Here is a 22,650-nt window from a genome sequence, read left to right as displayed (position 1 = left end):
TCAGTCCTGAGCACACTACTCACAATGTGCTTGTTTTGTTGCGCTAAGTATCATTCAGGTGTTTGTTTTTTTAGGTACAAGTGGCTCCTCCAACATACTACCTTGGGCTTAAGTGAATAAACAGAAATAAATCCCCACACTCACTCTCCATGCACTTAGGACTGTGGTGAAAGTTACTAAAAGTTCCTCTCCTCCATCTTGGCAAACAGAGCAGGCCAAATCTATCCCCACTCACCCTATCCTGGAGTACTTGTGCAGGCAGGGGACAGCCCCCACCATCACACATTGTCACCCTACCTGCAACACCGGAGGAAAACTGCTTTTTTTGGACTTACTGAGAAAACATTCAGTCTTGAGATTCACAGACCAAGGAAGTAAAATGCTGACCTTTCCATAGCCACAGCCCAACCTTCCAAGTCCTTCTTGTCTTCTCATGTTCTTTTCTTTTGATTTCTGTTTTTTCTTTTCTCTTCTTATAAAGTTCCCTGAACTTGCTACTCAGTTCTTTCTGCTTCACCTCAAATCTCTGTTCACTTCCTCAGAAATGAACTAGAAGGCATCCCCCCACCCCTGTCCCTCCCTGATCCTGTGTCAGTAATTGCGTATTAGAGTCATCAGCCTCTTATGTAAGTTTCCACATCTGACTCTGACTTCCTAGAACAAGCTCTTTACTTTCTCTTTTATCTCTACCTTTTCCCCCTTATTTTTCATGTCATCAATTGTCTTTGTTATGTGTTTACTTTTTTTCCCAATATTTTGTTCTACACCTCTAGTGCTGTAATTATTTCTGCTCATTTGGTTGGTAGGCCGAATAGCTCATTTTGCTCCTTGTTTTCCATATGATCCAAATTAAAGAAAGTATTGATTTTAAGCCTGGTCCCCTTTCCCTCCTTCTTTTCTTCCCCCAAGGTTCGAGGTAAGGCTCCTGTTAGCTTATAGTACCCTGTTTCTTCTTCCTGTGATTTCAGAACAATGCTTATCACATTGACCTAGAGAATTTTCCAAAATAAATATGGCTGATCTTCCCACTGCTTCTATCTCCATCCTGATACCCTGGAGGTTGAGTGGTATAGAGGGTGAAGTGTGTGTATATGTTTGTGTGTGTGTGTGTATGTGTGTGTGTGTGTGTGTGTGTGTGTGTGTGTATATATATATATATATATACACACACATATATATGTATATATATGTGTGTGTATGTGTATATATATATATGTGTGCATATATATATATATATATATATATATATATATATATATATATTTCCTGCTGTGATCTTATTCCTCCACTGATTGAAATCCTCTACTCCAGAAGCTTCCACTTCCTGGGTTAGAAACAGATACATATGTGTATGGCAATACCTGCCAGGTGATACATGGACCTTCAGTTTAGCAAGCAGTGGGTGAAGGGTTTTGGGGGGCAAGTTGTGAAATTCACCCAGGGTTGAGCCAAGATGCATGATATTATTATGATCAATAGTAATTCCATACACTGCAATGGAACTTAACTTTTGAGTGAAAAACAAATTTTTTTTCCCTCTGAGTTCATGTAAGACTAAGCCTTTGACTCACAGAGAATCTGCTCCATTCTCTAAGAACTGAAAGTCCACTGAATCCAAAGAAAAGCACTGAGATGAATAGTCTTCAAGCAATGCTTATATGTTTGTCTACCAGTTTTCATAGACTTGGGCTCAGATCCTTGGATGCAAGTGGACAGGAGTCGCTGTCCATCTCCAGTGTACTTATACCTGATAGGACATCAAATCAATTATATCCTCTGGGAGAGGAAGAACAAGAAGAACTTGATTTTTTTATTTGATGAAGAGATGTAACATATAGAAGGTGTGACAACAAAGCACGTTTACCGACCGGTTTGAAAACAGTTTACATTGTGAAACTGATGAACTTAATTTAAACAGAATTTTGATTATAACTCAGACATCATCTTACCTGAGAAAACATCCCAGATAACATCAAACAGGCTCAAAGTCTCAGGCAAAAGTTATATCAGAACTTGCTAAAGCATCATTCTATGTGAAGAACATACACACTGCGATACATGTTACGGGGTATTTATAATAGATAAAATGAGAAATCTAGCAAAAGACTAAACCACAGAAATATAGTAGAGAACTGAATAGACTAAGGGATCCTAAGGAGATCAGTGTGAACAGGAAATAATTTTCTGGGCAAGAGAGAGATCAAAGAGAAAGTTGAGTGAGGAGAGTAATTATCGAAGTTTTATTATGTTCAACTTCAAGAGCCAAAACAAACAAAAACCTAAAACCCAAGAAGTTTGATAAAGCACATGTAAAAATAACATTGATTTCATAAATCTGTTGTTACTTGTACATATGTTGGTATTTTCATAATAGCTACATATTTTTGTGGTCATGGCTGAACGGTAAGAGATGATGAAAGTGATGTCAGTCTCTTCTTCTGGTTCAAAATTCCTGACCCAAGTTTTACTCTATTAATGTTTCTATTTTTTTTTAAAGAAGTCAGTGTAAATATTTTGGAAGATGACACCATATGTTAAAGTCACAAAGTTACAAAATGTTTATGTATACTCCCATAGAATGTGAACCAGATACTGAGGAATATTATAAAAGAATGGTAAAATGGATAAGGACAAAGCTGACCGAAATTTACTGCTGTGACAATGGCAATTGAATTAGCCAACTAAATTATAGTCATTTTAAAAAAACCCTGTTAGATTAAAAATTCAAAACAATATAAAGGCCCTAGCTCTCCAGCTTTGTTAGAGTCATTTTGTCCCCTCTAAAACTTCAGTCTCTTCCTGGGCAAAATGAGAGTGTTGGATTAGAGGTTCTTGACTTTTGGGGGGAAGAGATTAAACTTCTTTCATAGAAAGTTTCCCTGAGAAAATGCACAGGTACAAAACATTTTCCAAACGACAGAAGAGGCTCAAGATAAGGAAGCCATATAGTCTCTTCAGATTTAAAACCCCTGGACCCATTACTCCCTCTCTTATTCTAAAGAATTTCTATGATCCAGTGTATAAATTTCATATTCTCATAGTTTTGGAAGGGATCACCCTGAGTTCACAGCCAATACTTTGACTCAGAGCTAGGTTCAGGAAGTGTTTCCTGTGTGACTGTGTAACACTCTGTGCTCGGAGGGTCCTCACACTTCGTGTAATGCTCTGCTGTCATCATGTTGACATTCTAAGTCATTTCTGGACAAAGGACTCATAAATGATGTGGCTTGTTCTGCTCTGGCCACCGTCTTCATCTCAACCTTCCTCGTTCATGTTCCTGGTAAGTGGCACCCAGTCCCTTCTAAGTGTAGACTCAGAGGGCAAAGAGGAACTTGACACTTTTCAAAGCAGCCCACGTCAACCGTCAACCGTAGGCAGACCAAACGCTTAGGAAATCTTTCTTATGCTGTGCTGGAAACTATCTCTTTATAGCTACTCCTATTGATCATAGCTTTCTGAGTGTTTTGTGATAAGTTTCTTTCTCCATAAGAATGCTTTGGGTATTTGAAGATAGCCATCATCCCATCCCGCCCACAAAAAAGCAGTTAATAAATCAATAAATTTATTGATGTTTGATTGATCCATGGAAAGTGAAAGGCTGTAGTAAGCTCACATGAGTTGAAAGATCATCTGAAAAGACAAATACAAAAAGCAAATAAAATTAGGACTAATCCCCTAGATGAAACATCAGGGGAAAGTTAAGAACAACAAGCTTTGTCCTTCTGAAATAGAAACAAGCCTGAGTTTTCTTTGCATCATAAAAAAAAATCCCCAAAGTATGAATAATGCTTATGAAAGTTACTCTATTTTTGAAATTAGTGGTTCTGAGGAACAGACCTGTTTTTTTGTTTTTTTTTTTTTTGGTAAGGAAATTGCTGAGTTTTGGGTTATTTCCCAGGCTTTTGATTTCAAATAAGTATGTAAAACAAGAAAATAGCACATATAAATAGGCTTTAGAATTGCCATGCCAAAATAAATGTTGATTACACATCCTGACAGAATGTGACCTTCTAGGGGAAGGCCTTACATTTTATTTATCTGTATATTCTGGTATAGAGTGTATAGCATACAAAAAGCTGTCGATAAGTGTTTGCTTCTATAGTGTATGTTTCTGTGTCTGGAGAGAGGGTGGCCTTCCAAAAGCATGGGTGTGCAAATGTGGTTCTCTGTGTTCAGATGGAGGTGGAGGGATCAATCCTGACTGCCACATACCTACTAGCTTGCTTCACTGGGCTTTAGTGCTGACAAAGTGGGAGGCTTTTCAGTTTGGGGGCCTGGGAGGATGTCATTGTGACCGGACTAACGGTTATTTTTTTCCTTTCTACATAGTCCTCATTACAAGGGCAAAGGCAAATCCTACTGTGAATATGCCCAGTGTTTGACAGTGTTTCTGGGAATATAAATTTGAACTAGTGTTTTAAATTGCACTATACCTTACATCCAGATGGTGAATTTTTTGTAATAACCCCCTTTCTACATAAAATTTATATACAGAAGATCTGGTCAGTAATTTGTTTCCCATTCACTCTTATTTCCAGATATGTATTAATGATTCATTTTTATGCTAAACAGGTGTACAGTGAAAAGTCTCTCTCACCCATTGTGCCCTTGACATCCAGTTTCCCCACAGGCAACCAGCATTATCAGTTTCTTGTATACCCATTATTAATCTTTTGTGTAGGTCCAAAGAATTAAATCTCAATTCATCTCTATTTCACTGAGAATGTGACTGTTACTAAGGTCATTTAGTTGGGGGGCTGGGTGGATGGAAGGGGGGTAGACTTAGCCTGTCTTCCCTCGTGGTTTTCTGTTTTGAGTTCCCATCTTGCAGAATTATCCCTGGGCAGGCAGTGATTCATTCCCATACATTTTCTGTCCTCTGTCCCCAGAGAGCATAGTTAGCAATGTATCAAAGTCTTTTCATGAAACCACAATAAAGCGAATATTATTCTACTGGGGCAGGACCCCTGAAAGCTATTTTCTATCCTTCTCTGCTATTATTTATCTTCAAAGTTACTCTGGCCAACAATTTCGCTGACTTGTTACCAAACCAAGAAATGAATCTCTAAAGCTCAATCCCTCATTCTAGTTAGTGGGATCTGTGTCCTTACTATTTCTCTCTTCTTTGTGATCTGAAGGAATGTTAGCTTTTAAAAAATCCACTAGCAAAAATAATTCAGGACTCTTAAAACTTTCTTTTATTTATTTTTATTTTTTGGTACCAGGGATTGAACTCAGGGGCACTTAACTACTGAGCCATGTCTCCATTCCTTTTTTTTTTTTTTTTTGTATTTCATTTAGAGACAGAGTCCTGCTGAGTTGCTGAGGCTGGCTTTGAACTCTCAGATCCTCCTGCCTCAGCCTCCTGAGCTGCTGGAATTACAGGCGTGCACCACTGTGCTCGGCTTTTAAAACCTTTATGAAGAGGATTTTCTATACTATATTTATCTTTATTCCATGTCCTCAAGATTGGAGGAAAGTCCTTGAGTGATTTTAAGGGAAGGTTTTCGAATGGATTTCATTTTTTTGTGTGTGTCTAGAATTAATTCATTTCCTTCTTCTCCTATAACTATCCTTTCTTCCGGTGCTATCCATGTGGTTAATGTGGGAGGTGATATGTTAGTTCAAATGTAGTTTAGACTTTGGCACCACAATTTATTAGTCCAGGAATGGACACCAGATCCCATCTGGGTCAACAGAGTTCCTTCCTAAGAAATTTGGACTTCTATCTGAAATGGAAGTCAGTCTTTCTCCAGATGGATGAATCTACCAGTAATGTAAAATTCACAAGCTTTGGCTAGGTTTGCTGTTACCAGGGAGGAAGAAATGAGAATGGATGGTCTGAGAAAGGAAGAAGAGAGTCAGAGATGAGATCGAGAGCTGTTAATCATATTCCAGTTGCTGGCTGTAGCTGCAGTTGCTTACCTTCCAGAGACACCTCAATCTTCCTTTAGCAGTCAGTTGCTTCAGGCTGATTTTCTGTTTATTGCAAAACAGTCTCTAACAATGCTGAGGGACATGGCAGCAAGAACCCTGAGATCTACACAGTAAGACTTTGAGATCCACTACTATTCCCTAAGGTGTTTATCCCCTCTGCCAGTTATAAGTTTGTACTCTTAAAAGACTAACCTCAGAACATGTTTCTAACTAAAATATTTCTCTGCAGAATGTTTTTTTCATAAATGTTGAATTATAATAGACTATCAACAATACTTGAGGAAAGGAAAATATTTGAGATTTTCAGTCTATGTTTGCTTTCTATAGGTATGTCCCCTTCTCCTATACAAGCAGATCCTCAATAATATGCAGAGAAAATCTCTGGAGTCTTCTGACTTCTTTGAGTGCAAACACCTAACGTCAGAAAAGAGATTATGCTCGGTGATTCTGACGGAAATCCTGCCCTGCCCCTGCCTAAACCAGGGGTCCAGGAGCATAGGAAACTTTATTTAATAAAGTTTAGCAGGCAGCAAGACTCTGGAAAAAATGTTGTGTTTGGGTGGATAGGCTATTATGTTTTGATGAGATTTTCATGCTCCAGAGAAGGAATAAAGTTGTAGGAAAATGCTCATGTCCCACTTGTGTCAGAGAAGAAGGATAGAGGAAGGATGGGCTTCATGAGGTCTTGAGGAAAATCAAATCTCAGCTCTGACTTGTGGGGGCCACACTCAGTATGTCTCAGTGGACACACATGGAGAATGAGAACTGGAGGACAAGATACCATTACCTCCATCGTCCAACCCAATGCCTTAGCTTCACTCGGGACTCCTAGAACTTAAGACAAACCTTGGGAAATGCAGAACTCAAATTGACTGAGTATAAATTTCCACTATCCTAGTAAAATGTAAATCAGAAAGAAGTTAAGTGGAATGAAAGAAAGATGAAGCGATATTTTATGCTTACTTGAGCTTCTGGACTGAGATTCTTACATAGATACTTGTTGTTACACTGCTTTATTTTACATTTAGGCTAAACAACATATCCTCAAGCACAACTATATTCAGTTATGATATTTATAAGATCTGTAATGATATCTAAGAAACACAGGTTTATTTTTATTGATTGATTTTTTATTTTAAAATTTGTTCTAAGTAGTTATACTTGACAGTAGAATGCATTTTGACACATTGTACACAAATGAAGCACAAATTCTCCTTCCTCTGGCTGACCATGGTGCAGAGTCACACTGGCAGTGTAATCATATGTGTATTCAGGGTAATAATGTCCATCTCATTCCACTGTCATTCCCATCCCCACACCCCTTCTTACCCCTCATTCCCCTATGCACAATCCAAAGTTCCTTCATTCTTCTCTACAACCTCCCCATTATGGATCAGCATCTGCATATCAGAGAAAACATTTTGCCTTTGGTTTTTTTGGATTTGGCTTATTTTGCTTAGCATGATATTCTCCAGCTCCATCCATTTACCTGCAAATACCATAATTTCATTCTTTTTTAAGGTTGAGTAATATTCCATTGTGTATATGTACCACATTTTCTTTATCCATTCATCTTGTTGAAGGGCGTCTACATTGGTTCCATGGTTTAGCTATTGTGAATTGAGCTGCTATAAACATTAATGTGGCTGCATCACTGTAGTATTCTGATTTTAAGTCTTTTGGGTTGGGTGTACCCAGAAATGCTGTTTTGTTCATGGGAACTAGTAACTATTGAGCATGTCTATCATGCCAAGCATTGTGCTAAGAATGTATATTCATTATTCTAGTCAACATTCATAGCAACCCCAGAAAGGATAGAAACTCTTTGTGTCAATATTTTGTGGATGAGAAAAGTGAATTTTGAGAGGATAAAATTTGCCAATAACAGGCATTATAAAGGATTCCATTCTATTTGTGGTGATTGCTTCTTTGAAGGGACTGTTTAGATGGGATATCTATGCCAGAATAAGAGTTCTCTTGGGATTCCAAAATAACTACCCAGTATATAAAACCAAGATCACCATTAAGTAGCTTTTATAAATTGTTCATTGATGTGGAAAGGCATTCACTGAGTGCCAATTTGAATCAGAAAATGTGTCAGGATCTTGGGTTAACAATGGCATCCTCTCCTCAAACAAATCTGACCACGGTGGAAGTTGTTAAGAAGTTTGTTGTCAAGAGAAAATTTGGATTAACTTTACATACCCACACCCACTAGCCAGTAAGTCAGAAAACCCTTGAAAGGGCTGAGGATTGAAAGGACCCTCAAATCAGTTCAGCAAGCCATTGCCCCAGATGGCCAGGACACCTCAGTCCTACTTCTCTTGATGCCATAATCATGGCCCTGACTGAGAAAATGGTAGAATGAGACTAATTATCTTGTTTCTTAATATAGAACTCTTTCCATTGCCCATTTCCTCCAGAAAATAATTGTTTCTTTTATGAAAAATTCTAAAGAGGATTTGGACTCCATGAGATAACAAAAAATCAGAGAATGGAGAATTATACTACTCTGTATGGCTACTTGGTTTAATCTCAACACAATACCAGTGTATTTGGTTTTTCTAGACAACTAGTAAAATAAATATGCATTTGCATGTGTGTGCATATAAACATATGTGTGTATATAAATCAATGTGTATCATGTATCATATATCTACATATTTATGTCATGTAGAATACATATAAAGAATATATATAAATATATATACAAAGAATGAGATTAATTTAAAAAAAATTTTTTAGTTGTAGATGGACACAATACCTTTATTTATTTATTTAATGTGGTGCTGAGGATCAAACCCAGTGCCTCACATATGCCAGATGAGTATACCACTGAGACACAACCCCAGCCTGAGACAGATTGATTTTAATGAATTGGCCTCTATGATTGTAGCAGCTAGCAAGTCTAAAATCCATAGGGCAAGTCAGTGGACTAGAAATTCAGGTAAGAGCTGATGTTGCAACTTTGAGTCCAAAATCCATAGGGCAGTGTTCCTATATTACAGTCTTGAGGTTGAGCCCCCCCCACACACCTTTTTTGGGGGGAGGGGAACCTCAGACTTCACTCTTGAGACCTTCAATTGATTGGATGAGGCCCATCACATAATGGAAGTTGATTTGCTTTACTCGAAGTCTGTTAGTTTAAATGTTAATCTCATTTTAAAAATAGCTTCGTGTGGTAACATGTAGACTGGTGTTTGACCAGGTCAACTATTATCCCTGACCTAGGAAGCTGGAAAGGCTCCTTCAGTCCAGGGTCTCCACCAAAGAGAGATTGCATGGAGTTTTATTACATATTACACCATAAAAGTTTCCATGGCACTAATTTATTTTTGTTTAAACCATGTCAAATACATTTATTTATTATAGAAAGTCTTCATTATGTACAGTGTGCTGGATATCCTCCAAGTGGGAACTACAGCTTGCAGCAATCTCTGGTTTACATAATCTAATGACCTTTTTTTTTTTTTTTTTTGTAAGAATCATCTTTCTGAACCAGTGTTTCTGGATGGAAACTTACTGATCAAAATAAATCTCTTGCAGATGAGGAAACTGAGTCAAAGAGAGGTGGGGAGCCTGGTCACAGAGAGCTGGTGACAGTTACTGTCTTCAGGGTTCCACGTGAAAAATATAAAAAACTGAAGGTAGATGTAAATAAAGATTGGGGCCTTTCAAGTCAAGGTGTTTGACCTGGGGCAGACAACTGTGATTGAATCTGTGTCTTTCAATAGCTGGAGGTAGTCCTGATTAAGTAAGTACACTATAGAAGGGTACAGGGTGGGGTGGCAGTGCCATAGGCTTTGTTTTGATGATGTTTGTATGTGTAAATCATCAGCCGACAGAACCATCTCCTTTATCCCTGGGTCCAATTTCTGCTAGCCCAGCTGCTAGCAGGGGGTGGTGGGAGGAGTGATTGATTGAGTGGTCCAGTCTTGGGGTTTGAGGCAATTAGCTCCATACCCCATACTTGAGGATGAGGATGGTAGGATTTCCTGGCTAGTTGAAAAAATCATCTGCAGAAAGGTTATGAATTGATGATGGCCTGTCAGTCAAAGAGAAAGCTATCAGTGTTAAAGTCAATACAGGAATCTCTCTGAAACTCCTTTCCAGAAGAGTCAATAGCTTTCTCATATGGATCCTTTTTCCTTCACTATTGGCTCAGGCAGAGGATTCAGAAGTTATGATTTCAAGTTTGTTTTATTCTCCTGTAAGAATAGACATTCCCCAGATGTGTATATTTCTTAGATGAATTGTAAATCTTTACATTAAATCTTCCTGAGAACTCTTTGATGATCCTTGACATATTACATTATATAACCTTGTTCTTATTTTTTCTATAATAAAAACATCAAACATAGGTTCTAATATCTAATTTATTGCACCATTTGACTCAATGCTCTCAAGCAACTATGCATAGGACTGCAACATAAATAAACCATAATATTATCCCATGGGGTCAGACCAATGATGTAAATAGACTAGTATTTTAACTGAAAGGGGATTGAGGTAGTTCTTCAGAAACTAGGCTTGAAAAATAAGGAGGAAATAACCTATACACCCCCCCTTTTTCTTTGTAATTGTTATGAACCCATGATTTGTCCCCAAATCATCTTAACTTTCCTTAGGCTTTCCTCTTAGTATTATGGTGATCTACGTGGTTAAATTCAATAAATCAGTACTGAAGAGAGTTCTCACCTCTGCACCCTATATGAAGCAATTATATTTCTGAGAAGCACAGTATAGAAGATGCTCTAGATGTAGGCATTGCCTTTAAACCCGGTGTCTTATGTTGGGTTTCCAAGGAGCAGAGCCTGCAGTGGGGATTCTTGCAACTGTCATTTATTGTGGGAATGATTTTAGATGAATTCCAGAAGGGAGTGAAGGAAGTAGGATACCAAGAGAAACGACTAAACAAGGTCTGATTGTAGTGGAAATCAGCCTTAATCTGATCTAATTTGGAGCTACAGAGCAATAAGGTACCATGGACTTGTCAAATATTGCAGCGAGGGGAGCTGTTTATATCTCTGTATTAATTAGTGTTTATCGGTTGCCCTAGAGGATGTGGAACCTCCTAGCCGGTTCTGCGTGAGGGAGCTCCCATAGCAATTATCTGGAGAAGAATGCAACAGCTGGAGGATTATGCTTTGGTCTAGTAAAGGAAATCTGGGCAGGTCACCAAGAACATCTGTTGTACCAAGGCAGATTTATCACCCTGAATCCCTGCTTCCCTTCTTCTTCTTCTTCTGTGTGTGTGTGTGTGTGTGTGTGTGTGTGTGTCAGGGGGGTGGAGATGCGGGGATCAGGCACTAGGGATTAAACCTAGGAGTGATTTACCATTGAGCTTCATCCCATCTCTCTTTATTTTACTTTGAGACAGGGTGTCACTAAATTGTAGACGCTGGCCTTTAAGTTGCAATCCTCCTGTCTCAGCCTCCTGAGTAGCTGGTATTACAGGTGTGTGCCAACATGCCAGCCCCTTTTTATTCTTTTGACCTTAGCTTAGCTTCCTTGAAAGAACCATAAATATATTGCACTTCTTTGAGTCCAGAAGAGAAAGCCAGCTCTTGGCATTCAGCTCTCCAATACCCTGATCCATGTATCTGAAACCTGAATTCCCCATGTTTAAACTCAAAACTTCCTCTCATATCCTCAAATCACAAACCCCCTTCATTTTCTCTTAGTTCATTAACTTTTTAAAAAAATTCTTAATTTATTTTACATTTTATTATGTAAAATAATAAAATGAGATCTATCCTCAACAGATTTTTAAGTGTAATACAGCAAATCTTAAGAGCTTATTCATCTTGCTTGACTGAAACTTCATGCCCATTGATTAGTGACTCCAAATTGGACCCTCTCCCTGGCTCTGTAATCACCAGTTCATTAACTTTTTATTGATAGGAGTTTTTACTCACCACCTAACTTTGCTCTGGTACAGCAGTGTATTATTTACTCATTATTATATAAGAAATTGTCTCAAAACTTAGTAGCTTAAAACAACAATAAATTTTCATTTTCTTAATGTTACTGTGGACCTAGCTGGGTTGGGGATTTGCTCTTTATCACCCTCCCTCCCACCTTTGGATGAGTTTTATTCAGATGTTGGCTAACATCATTTGAAAGCTTGATTGGCAATGGAGTATTGCTTCAAAGGTGGCCTGGTCACATGACTGGCAAGTTGTTGCTGGCTGTTGGTATAAGACCTTCAATTTTCACCAAATAATCCTTTCTACAGCACTGCTTGAGTGTCCTTCCAGCTAACTTCTCTTGATGGAGCCAAGAGAACAAGGCAAAAGCCATAATGACTTTTATAAGCTATTTGTAGATGTTAAAGACTGTCATCTTCGTCCGCGGGGGCACAGTCCAGCTCTGATTCAGTGTAGAGGTCAAGTAGCAGCAGGTGAGGGTCACCAAGGCATATCATGGAGGGTGACTACCACAGGACACTATATTTCTATATATACCTTCAATATTTTTCTGTCTTTTCATACAAACAATAATAAATGCTGAAGAGGATGTGGGAAAAGAGAGAACACTTTTACACCGTTGGTGGGACTGTAAATTTGTATAACCACTATGGAAATCAGTATATGGAGTTCCTCGTAAGACTAGGCGTGGAACCACCATTTGACCCTGATATAGCATTCCTGGTGTTTATCCTAAAGAATTAAAGTCATCATACTATAGTGATGCATACATATCCATGTTTATAGCAGCACAATTTGCAATAGTCGACCAAGGAACTAGCCTAGGTATCCATCAATGGATGAATGGATTAAGAAAATGTGATATAAATACACAATGGAGGTTTATTCAACCATAAAAAATGAAATTATGTTATTTGTAGGGAAATTGATGGAACTTGAGTCCATTATGTTAAGTGAAATAAACCAGTCAGAAGGTCAGGGGTCATATATGGAAGCTAGAGAGGAACAAAGAAAGGTGGAGGAATCTCATGAAAATTGGAGGGAGATGACTAGAGTAGAGGAAAGGGACCCGAGGGCTGGAGAATGGAAGGGAAAGGGGAATTACTGTGAAATTATATTGAATAAATTATATTGTTTATTGTGTGCATGTACAAATTTGTAACAACAAATCCCACCATTATGTGCAACTATAATGTACCAATAAAAATATAGAAAAAGATTTCTGCCTTCTTACTCTGTTTGGCAAAACTACGGTGGCCCTTTACCTTTCTACTCAGAAGTTCTTCATTGTGTATTCTTGATATTTCTCCAGACTCAAATTGAGTCACATAGGATGTGAAATGAAAAGGTTTTTATTTTTTACATCAATGTCAGCAGTTTCCAGAGCTGGTGGCCAGCGCACCTCATTCTAACATATCCAGAGCTGGTGGCCAGCCCATGGTCTCTTCACTCCAATCTTCATGTTTCTACAATGTTCTATTATCCCTACTTCCAACCTTCATCTCTCCATGGGGAGTCCTTACTTATAAAACAGGTCTTCCCTCTTGTAGCCACCTTCTGTTCTTGCCCTGGATTATCTTCTATCCATGTTGGTACTTAGTCACAAAGATAGCAAAATGGAATCTCCTTCCCCCACAGTGGCAACACTGAGGCATGGTTGTGTTTGAATCAAGTGGAATTGTAAAATTTGGCAGAGTGGCAGGGAAAAGCTAAAATCAGGCACCAGAGGGCCCTAACATTTGAAGAAACCAAGGCTTTTGACTAAAAGTTACCTTATGCAATGTCATGGGAGACTCATTTTTGCTTTTACATGATGCTTAGGTTTATTTCATGGTTTCTTTTCTTTTCTTTTCTTTTTTTTTTTTACTATAAGGACATAAGAACCACACAAATGTGATATAAAACTCTCTGCTTTGAGGTTTGAGACATTTATGAGAATTTGGCTAGGCATGACCACTCTGCAGTCTTTGGGTCCCCTTCTCTTCTATTTCTCTGATGCTTTTCATTTGTTCTGAGACAGATGAAAACTCTTCCCACTGGCATAGGCAAAACTCTTAATGCTATCAAATATCTTTTAAGTATGTGTTGCTTCCTGGAGGAAACAGAAGAAACAGTATATCGTTGTCTCTTGGTATCCATGGGGGATTAGCTCTAGGACCTACCCTCTCCCCAAATCTGTAAATGCTCAAGGTCCTTATAAAAATGGCATAATATTTGCATTTAAAATATGCATATCCTCCTGTGTACTTTAAATCATCTCTAGATTATTTATAATATCTGATAAAATGTAAATGCTATATAAATTCTTGTTATGCTATATTATTTAGGAAATAATGACAAATTATGTAAATGTCCATTATAGACAAAATTTGTTCCCAAATATTTTTGATCCTCACTTGGTTGAGTTCATGGATGTAGAACCCACAGATATGCAGGGTTGACTATAAATGGTTCAAAGCAAATCCTACTAGAAGCAACTCACATTCTTCCTTATGGGTGGCTTACAAAGGAGCCCATAGAGGAAGGGCTTCAAATTAATCATCTCTCATACTTTATATGAGGTTATGTCATCTCACTGCTCAGAAGCCTCTACAGCTCTTGTTGCCCAGTCACATAAAACTCAACTGCCTTGTTCTAGCATTTTAGGCCTTCAATCAGGCTCCAAAACACCTTATTAAAATAAATCCCATCTCCTTTCTTCCTACTTGTCACCTATACTTGGGTCAAATTGGATGACTCATTGTGGTCCTAACCTACTCCATAGCTTTCTATCTACGTGCACAAGAAGACTCTGTTCTCTCCATCTAACTGTTCTCCCATTATATGTGATAATGGACATGCTTCCCTCATCTGAGATCTGTCACAGTATACCTCATTCATGACATTCTCCTGACTCCCTCCACCTGGAGATGATCTCTCTCTTCCATGGGCTTGAAGAGCACTTTTATGGCAATTTATTGATGGGTTGCCATAATCTCCCAGGTATTAGAATTCTGGGTATTAGAACAGCTGATGTAAAAGTCACCATGCTAAAATTATATATGTATGTTTTATATATATTTATCTAATATAAAAATTTGTATAATATGTATAAAACACACATATATACATTTTATAAAATATATGGGTCTGCACCTGATGTTTTCTTTTTTGGAAGAATTTAAAAAATTGAAATTGGAAAGAATTGGTGGCACATTTAGTAGAGACTTTTTCAGTGGTTCATTTGATCTGCTTATGAAAGACCATGAGATTTTATTATGTTAATCTTACTTCCAATGATTAACGCTCGCATTCCTCTTCAGTCACCAATTCCATTGTCACAAGGATAAATCTTGGAACAAATCTTTCAACTCAACAACTCTTTGTTCCCGTACACTTACTCTATGGCTTCATTTTGATCTCTGTCTTATGGATAACCCCACTTTCTGTTTTAATTATTGTAATTATTAACACATGTTAATTGTACAAATTAATGGGATTCACTGAGATATTTCCACGTACGCATGTATCATACATTGATCATGCCCATTCACTCTTCTGTATCTATATCCTGCTCCCCTTTCTTTCCCTTCTCTCTGACCTTCTTCCTAGTCCCTACCCTCTTCTGTTTTCAGGTCTACTTTTTTTCTTAGCTTCCACATGTGATATTTGTCTTTCTATGTCTATCTTATTTCACTTAACATGATGTCCTCTAGTTCCATCCATTTACCTGCAAATGACAGGACTTCATTCTTATTTAAGGCTGAATAATAACCATTATATATATAATAAACATATACCACATTTTCTTTATCTATTCATCTATTGATAACATCTAAGCTGATTCCACATTATAGCTTTTGTGAATAGTGCTACAATAAGAATGGGTATGCAGCAGGTATATCTTTTGTATGCTGACTTCATTTCTTTTGAGTGTATACCCAGGAATGGTACAGTTGGATCATATGGCAATGCTAGTTTTACTTTTTTATTAATAATATTTTATTAATCACATGAAGGTAATATTCTGAATATATTGGGTTGTTACTAAAATCAATTTCAACTGTTTCTTTTAATTTTTAATGTAAATACTAAAAAAGTTTAACTTACCCTTTTCTTTTTTTGTTCTTCTTAGTTATACTTGAAAGTAGAGTATAATTTGACTTATTTTTACAAACACGGAGTGCATCTTATTCTAATTAATATCCCAGTCTTGTGGTTGTATGTGATGTAGAGATTCACTGTAGTATATTTATATATATGTTCCTAGGAAAGTTATATCAGAATCATTCCACTTTTTCCTATTTCTTTTCCCCTCCCTTCCCTTCATTCCCCTTTGTTTAATTTATTAAACTTGTATTGTCCCCCTGTCCCACCCACTGTTAGCATCCACATATCAGAGAGAACATTCAACCACTGTTTTGTGGGGGTTGGCTTATTTTTGTTAGCATAGCCTCTAGATCCACCCATTTTTCAGTAAATGTCATAAAGTCATTCTTTCCTACTCCTGAGTATATTTCCATTGTGTATATATACCACATTTTCTTTATTCATTCATCTCTTTTGGGCACCTAGGTTGGTTCCATAGCTTAGTTTCTGAGAATAAATGTTGAGAGCCACAGCCGAAGGGGCCCCAGGAAACTTCCAGCTGCCAGCTGATGATTGGCTCACAGCAGCCCCAGCAACTTCTAGCTGCCAACTGATTGGCTCCTCTGCGGTGATGCTCATTGGGCTGTTTCCCCGCCCTTTCAGACCATGGAGCTGCTCATTGGGGGACTTCTTTTGGCTCAGCCCATGCGACCCAGCCAATCGGCCTCAAGAGCAGGAGAAGTGGGGGAGGTTGAGAGGCTGTGGGAAGCGGGTGGTGGCAGTTGGGCTCTGAAGGTTTTCCTGAGGAGCTGTTTTGTTTGGCATGTGTGGTTCTAAAAATAAAGTTCGTTTCTTTTGACAAGTGGCTCCTGAATTGTGCCCAGCCAGACTGCGGCAAATAAAGCTGCTATAAACATTGATGTGGCTGCATTGTTGTAGTATGCTGTTTCTTATGTCCTTTGGGAATATACCAGGAATGAGATAACTGGGTCAAATGATGGTTCTATTCCAAGTTTTCTGAGGAATCTCCATACTGTTTTCCAGAGTGGTTGCACCAGTTTACACTCCCACAGCAATGCTTGAGTGTATCCTTTTCCCCACATACTCTACAACATTTATTTACTCTTGTATTCCTGATTGTTGCCATTATGACAGAAGTGAGATGGAATCTGAGTGTAGTTTTAATTTGAATTTCTCTAATTGCTAGAGATGTTGAACAATTTTTCATATATTTGTTGACAATTTGTATTTCTTATTCTGTGAAGTTCCTGCTCACTTACTTTGCCAATTTACTAATTGGTTTATTTGTTTTGTGGTGGTAAGATTTTTGAGTTCTTTATATATCCTGGAGATTAGTCCTCTATCTGAGGTGCAGATGGCTCTCTCTTCATACTCTTGATTGTTTCCCTTGCTGTGAAGAAGATTTTTAGTTTGATACTATCCCATTTTTTGATTCTTGATTTTACTTCTTGTGCTTTAGGAGTCTCGTTGAGAAAGTTAGTTCCTAAGCTGAAATGATGGAGTGTTTGGCCTTTATCTTCTTCTAGTAGATATAGGTTTTCTGATATAATAACTAGATCATTGATCCACTTTGAGTTGATTTTTGTGTTGGGTGAGAGATAGGGGTTAAATTTCATTCTGCTATTTATACACAATGGAATATTATTCAGCACTAAAAAATAACAAAATCATGGCATTTGCAGGGAAATGGATGGCATTAGAGCAGATTATGCTAAGTGAAGTTAGCCAATCCCTAAAAAACAAATGCTGAATGTCTTCTTTGATATAAGGGGGGTGACTCAAAACAGAGTAGGAAGTAAGAGCATGAGAAGAAGATTACCACTAAACAGGGACGAGAGGTGAGAGGGAATGGGGGGGAGAAGGGGAATTGCACAGAAGATGGAAGGAGATCCTCATTGTTATACAAAATTACATATAAAATGGTGTGAGGGGGAAGAAAAAAAGAGAGAGAAATGGGTCACAGTAGATTGGGTAGAGAGAGGTGATGGGAGGGGAGGGGAGGGGAGGGGGGATAGGAAGGGTAACAGAATACAACAGACACTAGTATGGCTGTATGTATAAACGTGGCTGTATAACTAATGTGATCCTGCAATCTGTACACGTGGAAAAATAAGAATTCATACCTCATTTGAATCAAATATATGATATGTAAAGATTAAAAAGAAGATTTGTACTATCAATTCTATTGCTAAATAAGAAAATGAACTGTGTGAGAGAAACTTGCTCTTTAAAAATAATACCAAAATATAATAAGTCTGTAATAAAGTAAAAAAAAAATTCATTCTACTACATATGGATTTTTTAGCACCAATTGTTGAAGAGGCTATCTTCTCTCCAATGTATGTTGTTGGTGCCTTTGGCCAGTATGAGATAACTGTATTTATGTGGGTTTGTCTCTGTGTCTTCTATTCTGTTCCATTTGTTTTCATGTCTGTTTGCTGTTCTTGTTACTATAGCTCTGTAGTATAATTTAAGGTCTGGTATTGTGATGCCTCCTGCTTTGCTTTTCTCACTAAGGATTGCTTTGGCTATTCTAGGCCTCTTATTTTTCCAAATGAATTTCATGGTTGCTTTTTCTATTTCTATGAAGAACATAATCGGACTTTTGGAATTGTATTAAATCTGTATATCACTTTTGGTAGTATAGCCATTTTGACAATATTTATTCTGCTTATTCAAGAACATGGGAGATATTTCCATCTTCTAAGGTCGTCTTCAATATCTTTGTTTACTGTTCTGTATCTTTCACTATAGAGGTCTTTCACCTCTTTTATTGGGTTGATTCCCAGTATTTTATTTATTTTGAAGCTATTGTGAATCAGTTTTCCTAATTTATCTTTCAGCTGATTCATCATTGGTGTATAGGAACACAATTGATTTATGGGTGTTAATTTTATATCCTGCTATTTTGCTGAATTTGTTTATGATTTCTAATAGTTTTCTGGTGGAGTTTCTTTGGGTCTTCTAAATATAGGATCTTGTCATATGTAAATAGGGAGAGTTCAAGCTCTTCTTTTCCTATTCATATCCCTTTCTTTCTTTTGCCTAATTGCTCTGGCTAGAGTTTCAAGGACTATGTTGAATAGAAGTGGTGAAAGAGGGCATCCCATTCTTCTTGCAATTTTTAAAGGATGCTTTCAGTTTTTTTTCCATTTAAAATGTTATTGGCCTTGAGTTTAGCATATATAGCTTTTACAATGTTGAGGTATGTTTCTAGTACCCCTAGTTTTTCTAGTGTTTTGAACATGAATGGATGCTGTATTTTGTTAAATGCTTTTTCTGAATCTATTGAGATAATCATGGGATTCTTGTCTTTAAGTCTATTGATGTGGTGAATTACATTTATTGATCTCTGTATGTCGAACCAACCTTGTATCTGTGGAATGAAACCGACTTGAATATGGTGCACTGTCTTTTTAATATGTTTTTATATGCAGTTTGCCAGTATTTTTATTAAGAATTTTGCATCTGTGTTTATCAGAGAAATTGGCCTGAAGTTTTCTTTTCTTGATGTGTCTTTGTCTGGTTTTGGAATCAGGGTGAGACTAGCTCCATAAAATGAGTTTAGAAGGGTTCCCTCCTTTTCTATTTCATAGAATAATTTGAGGATTAGTGTTAGTTATTCTTTGAGGTCTGGTAGAACTCAGCTGAGAATCCATCCAGTCCTGGGCTTTTATTTGTTGTTAGGCTTTTGATGGCATCTTCAATTTCATTCTTGAAATCAATCCGTCCAATTGATCTGGTTCAATTTGGGTAGGTCATATTTCTCTAGAAATTTGTTGGGGTCTTCAAAATTTTCTATTTTATTGGAGTATAAGTTTCAAAAATAGTTTCTGATTATCCTCTTTCAGGGGTGTCCATAGTGGTATTTTCTTTGTCATCACAAATTTTAGTAATTTGAGTTTTTTCCCTTTTTATCTTGGTTAGATGGCTAAGGGTTTATCAATTTTATTGTTTCCCTCAAAGAATCACCTTTTATTTCATTGATTTTGTTTGAATTTTTTTTTTGTTTCAATTCAGTGATTTCGGCTCTGATTTTAATTATTTCCTGTTTTCTGCTGCTGTTAGTGGTGAATTGTTCTTCTTTTTCCAGGGCCTTGAGATGTAAACTTTTCCACTTAGAACGCTTTCACAGTGTCCCAGAGATTTTTGATATGTTGTGTCACTATTCTCATTTACCTCTAAGCATTTTTTAAATTTCATCCCTGATTTCTTCTACTATCCATTGGTCATTCAGGACTGTGTTATTTAGTCTTCAGGTGTTAGAGTAGCTCCTATTTTTTTATATTATTGATTTCTAATTTTATTCCATTTTGATCTGATAGAATGCAAGGTTTTATTTCTATTTTATTTTATTTTTTTGCATTCACTAAGTTTTGCTTTGTGGCTTAAGACGTGGTCTATTTTAGAAAATGATCCATGTGCTATCATTGTGTATTCAGTCATTGATGAATGAAATATTCTATATATGTCTGTTTAGTCTAAGTTATTAATTGTTTTTCTTAGTTCTGTCGATTCTTTGTTAAGTTTTTGTTTGGTTGATCTATCCAATGATGAAAGAGCATGTTAAGTTCATCCAGGGTTATTGTGTTGTGTTCTATTTGGTTCTTGAAATTGAGAAGTGTTTGTTTGATGTATGTAGGTGCTCCATGGTTTGGGGCATAATTACAATTTTTATATCTTTTTGATGTATAATTCCCTTAAGCAGTATGCAATGATCATCTTTGTCTCTTCGGATTAACTTTGATTTGAAGTTCACTTTATCTGATATGAGGGTAGAAACCCCTGCTTGCTTATGAGATCCATGTGAATGATATAATTTTTCCCATCCTTTTATCTTCAGTCTATGGATGTCTTTGCCTGTGAGGTGATTATCTTAGAGACAACAAATTATTGGGTCATGTTTTTTAATCCAATTTGCCAGTCTTTTGATTGATGGGTTTAGACCATTTACATTCAACGTTATTATTGAGAAATGATTTTTATACCCTGTTATTTTGATTTATTTCTGGTTTTTAATTTTAATTAGTTTCTCTTTTCATTAACAACATTTTTTCTCGTGTAGTTTCTCCCTTTGCTGGTTTCCATTTTTATTTTTCATTCCTTCTTAATGAAATACTTATTTGAGTATGTTTTGTAGTGCAGACTTTCTAGTTGTGAATTCATTTAACTTTTGTTTACCTTGGGAGGTTTTTATTTCATCATCAAATATGAAGCCTAATTTTGCCAGTTACAGTATTCTTGATTGGCATTCATTTTCTTTCAGGGGTTGGTATATATCATTCCAAGACCTCCTAACTTTGAGGATCTGGGTTGAGAAATTAGATGAGATCCAGATTCATATTCCTCTAATTGTGACCTGTCATTTCTCTGGTAGCCTTTAAATTGTTACCCTTATGCTCTATGTAAGGGATTTTCATAATGATTTGCCTTGGTATAGGTCTGTTGTAATTTTGTATATTTGGAGTTCTGTAAGCCTCCTATATTTAAATTTCCATTTCATTCTTAAGGCTTGGGAAATTTTCTGATATTATTTCATTGAAAAGATTGTGCATTCCTTTGGTTTGTGTCTCCAAGCGTTCATCTATCCTGATAAATCTTAAATGTGGTCTTTTCATGTTATCCCATATTCTTGAAAGTTCTGTTCATGTTCTCTTAACATATTTTTCCATGGTCAACTTTATTTTTCAGATTATATATTTTGTCTTCATTGCCTGAAACTCTTTCAATTGATTTAGTTTGCTAGTGATGCTTTACATTGAGGTTTTAAGTTGGTTTATTGATTCCTTCATTTTGAAAATTTTTGATTGATTTTTCTTCAAGGTTTCTATCTCCTTTGAAGTGATCTTTTACTTCTTGGATATTCTCTCTGATTTCATTCCTTTCATCTTTTAACTTGCAGATAATTTTATGAACTTTCTAAAAAAATTCCTTCTCTGACATTTCCTCCACTGTGATATCATTGGATTCTGTTAACAAAGGTATTTTGATTTGTTTGGAATGTTTTTTTTTCCCCTTGCCTTTTCATGTTGTTCACATGTCTACCTATTTATCAGTAAAAATCTGAGGTGGCAGAGCTTGTACTCTGTGAACTTACAGTGTTCCTAAAGATTTCTATTACCTCATGTTTTAGGGGGAGACAAACAATAAAAACCAATGCAATCAATGTTCTTCATTAAATGAAATACTTATTTATTATTTTGGCACCTACAATGTTAATTGCCACTATAAACAGAAGTGGTACATCAGTCAATTGCCAACAGTAGATATGTTTACAAAAGAGTTTGCTATTTCAAAAAGGTAAAGAGGGAGAATGCAGAAAGACATAAGATGTAATAATTGAGAGGGAGGGTGAGAGAGAGTAGCAGTAAAGAGTTAAAGGAAGAGTGAAAGAACAATAGAATTTGGCAGTTGGCAACAGAAAAGAGAGGAAGATAATCAAGAGAAATAGAAAAAAAATACAAAACAAACGGCCTGCCAGGTAGGCGGAACTGTGACCACCGACAGAAAAGACCCAGTGGCCCGCGGCAGGACAGAGCTTCCAATCACTCCTGCAAGGTAGGCGGGCCTGCGACCCACCGGCAGAAGAGGAGCAGCGGCCTGCTGAGAGGCAGAGCCGCCCCCTCCCCCTGCGCCGGCAAGGTAGAGGGAACTGTGACCACCCACAGAGCAGGCCCAGCGGCCTGCTGAGGGG

The 22,650-nt window shown here is 37.1% G+C and overlaps 1 long non-coding RNA gene across 1 annotated transcript in view; it reads left to right on the top strand.

Moving 5' to 3' along the window:
- The first annotated feature begins 2,990 nt into the window (after positions 1–2,990).
- Positions 2,991–22,650, top strand: part of LOC125611384 — a 120,651-nt gene continuing 100,991 nt past the window's right edge. The window contains exon 1 of the long non-coding RNA XR_007341568.1: positions 2,991–3,280. This is a non-coding gene — a long non-coding RNA (uncharacterized LOC125611384). The remainder of the gene's footprint in view (positions 3,281–22,650) is intronic.

This window comes from Marmota marmota, unplaced genomic scaffold (genome assembly GCF_001458135.2).
Source record: "Marmota marmota marmota unplaced genomic scaffold, marMar, whole genome shotgun sequence".
Lineage (NCBI taxonomy): Eukaryota > Metazoa > Chordata > Mammalia > Rodentia > Sciuridae > Marmota > Marmota marmota.
The sequence above is the reverse complement of the archived record's forward strand: the minus strand, read 5'-3'. Positions and strand labels throughout refer to the sequence as shown.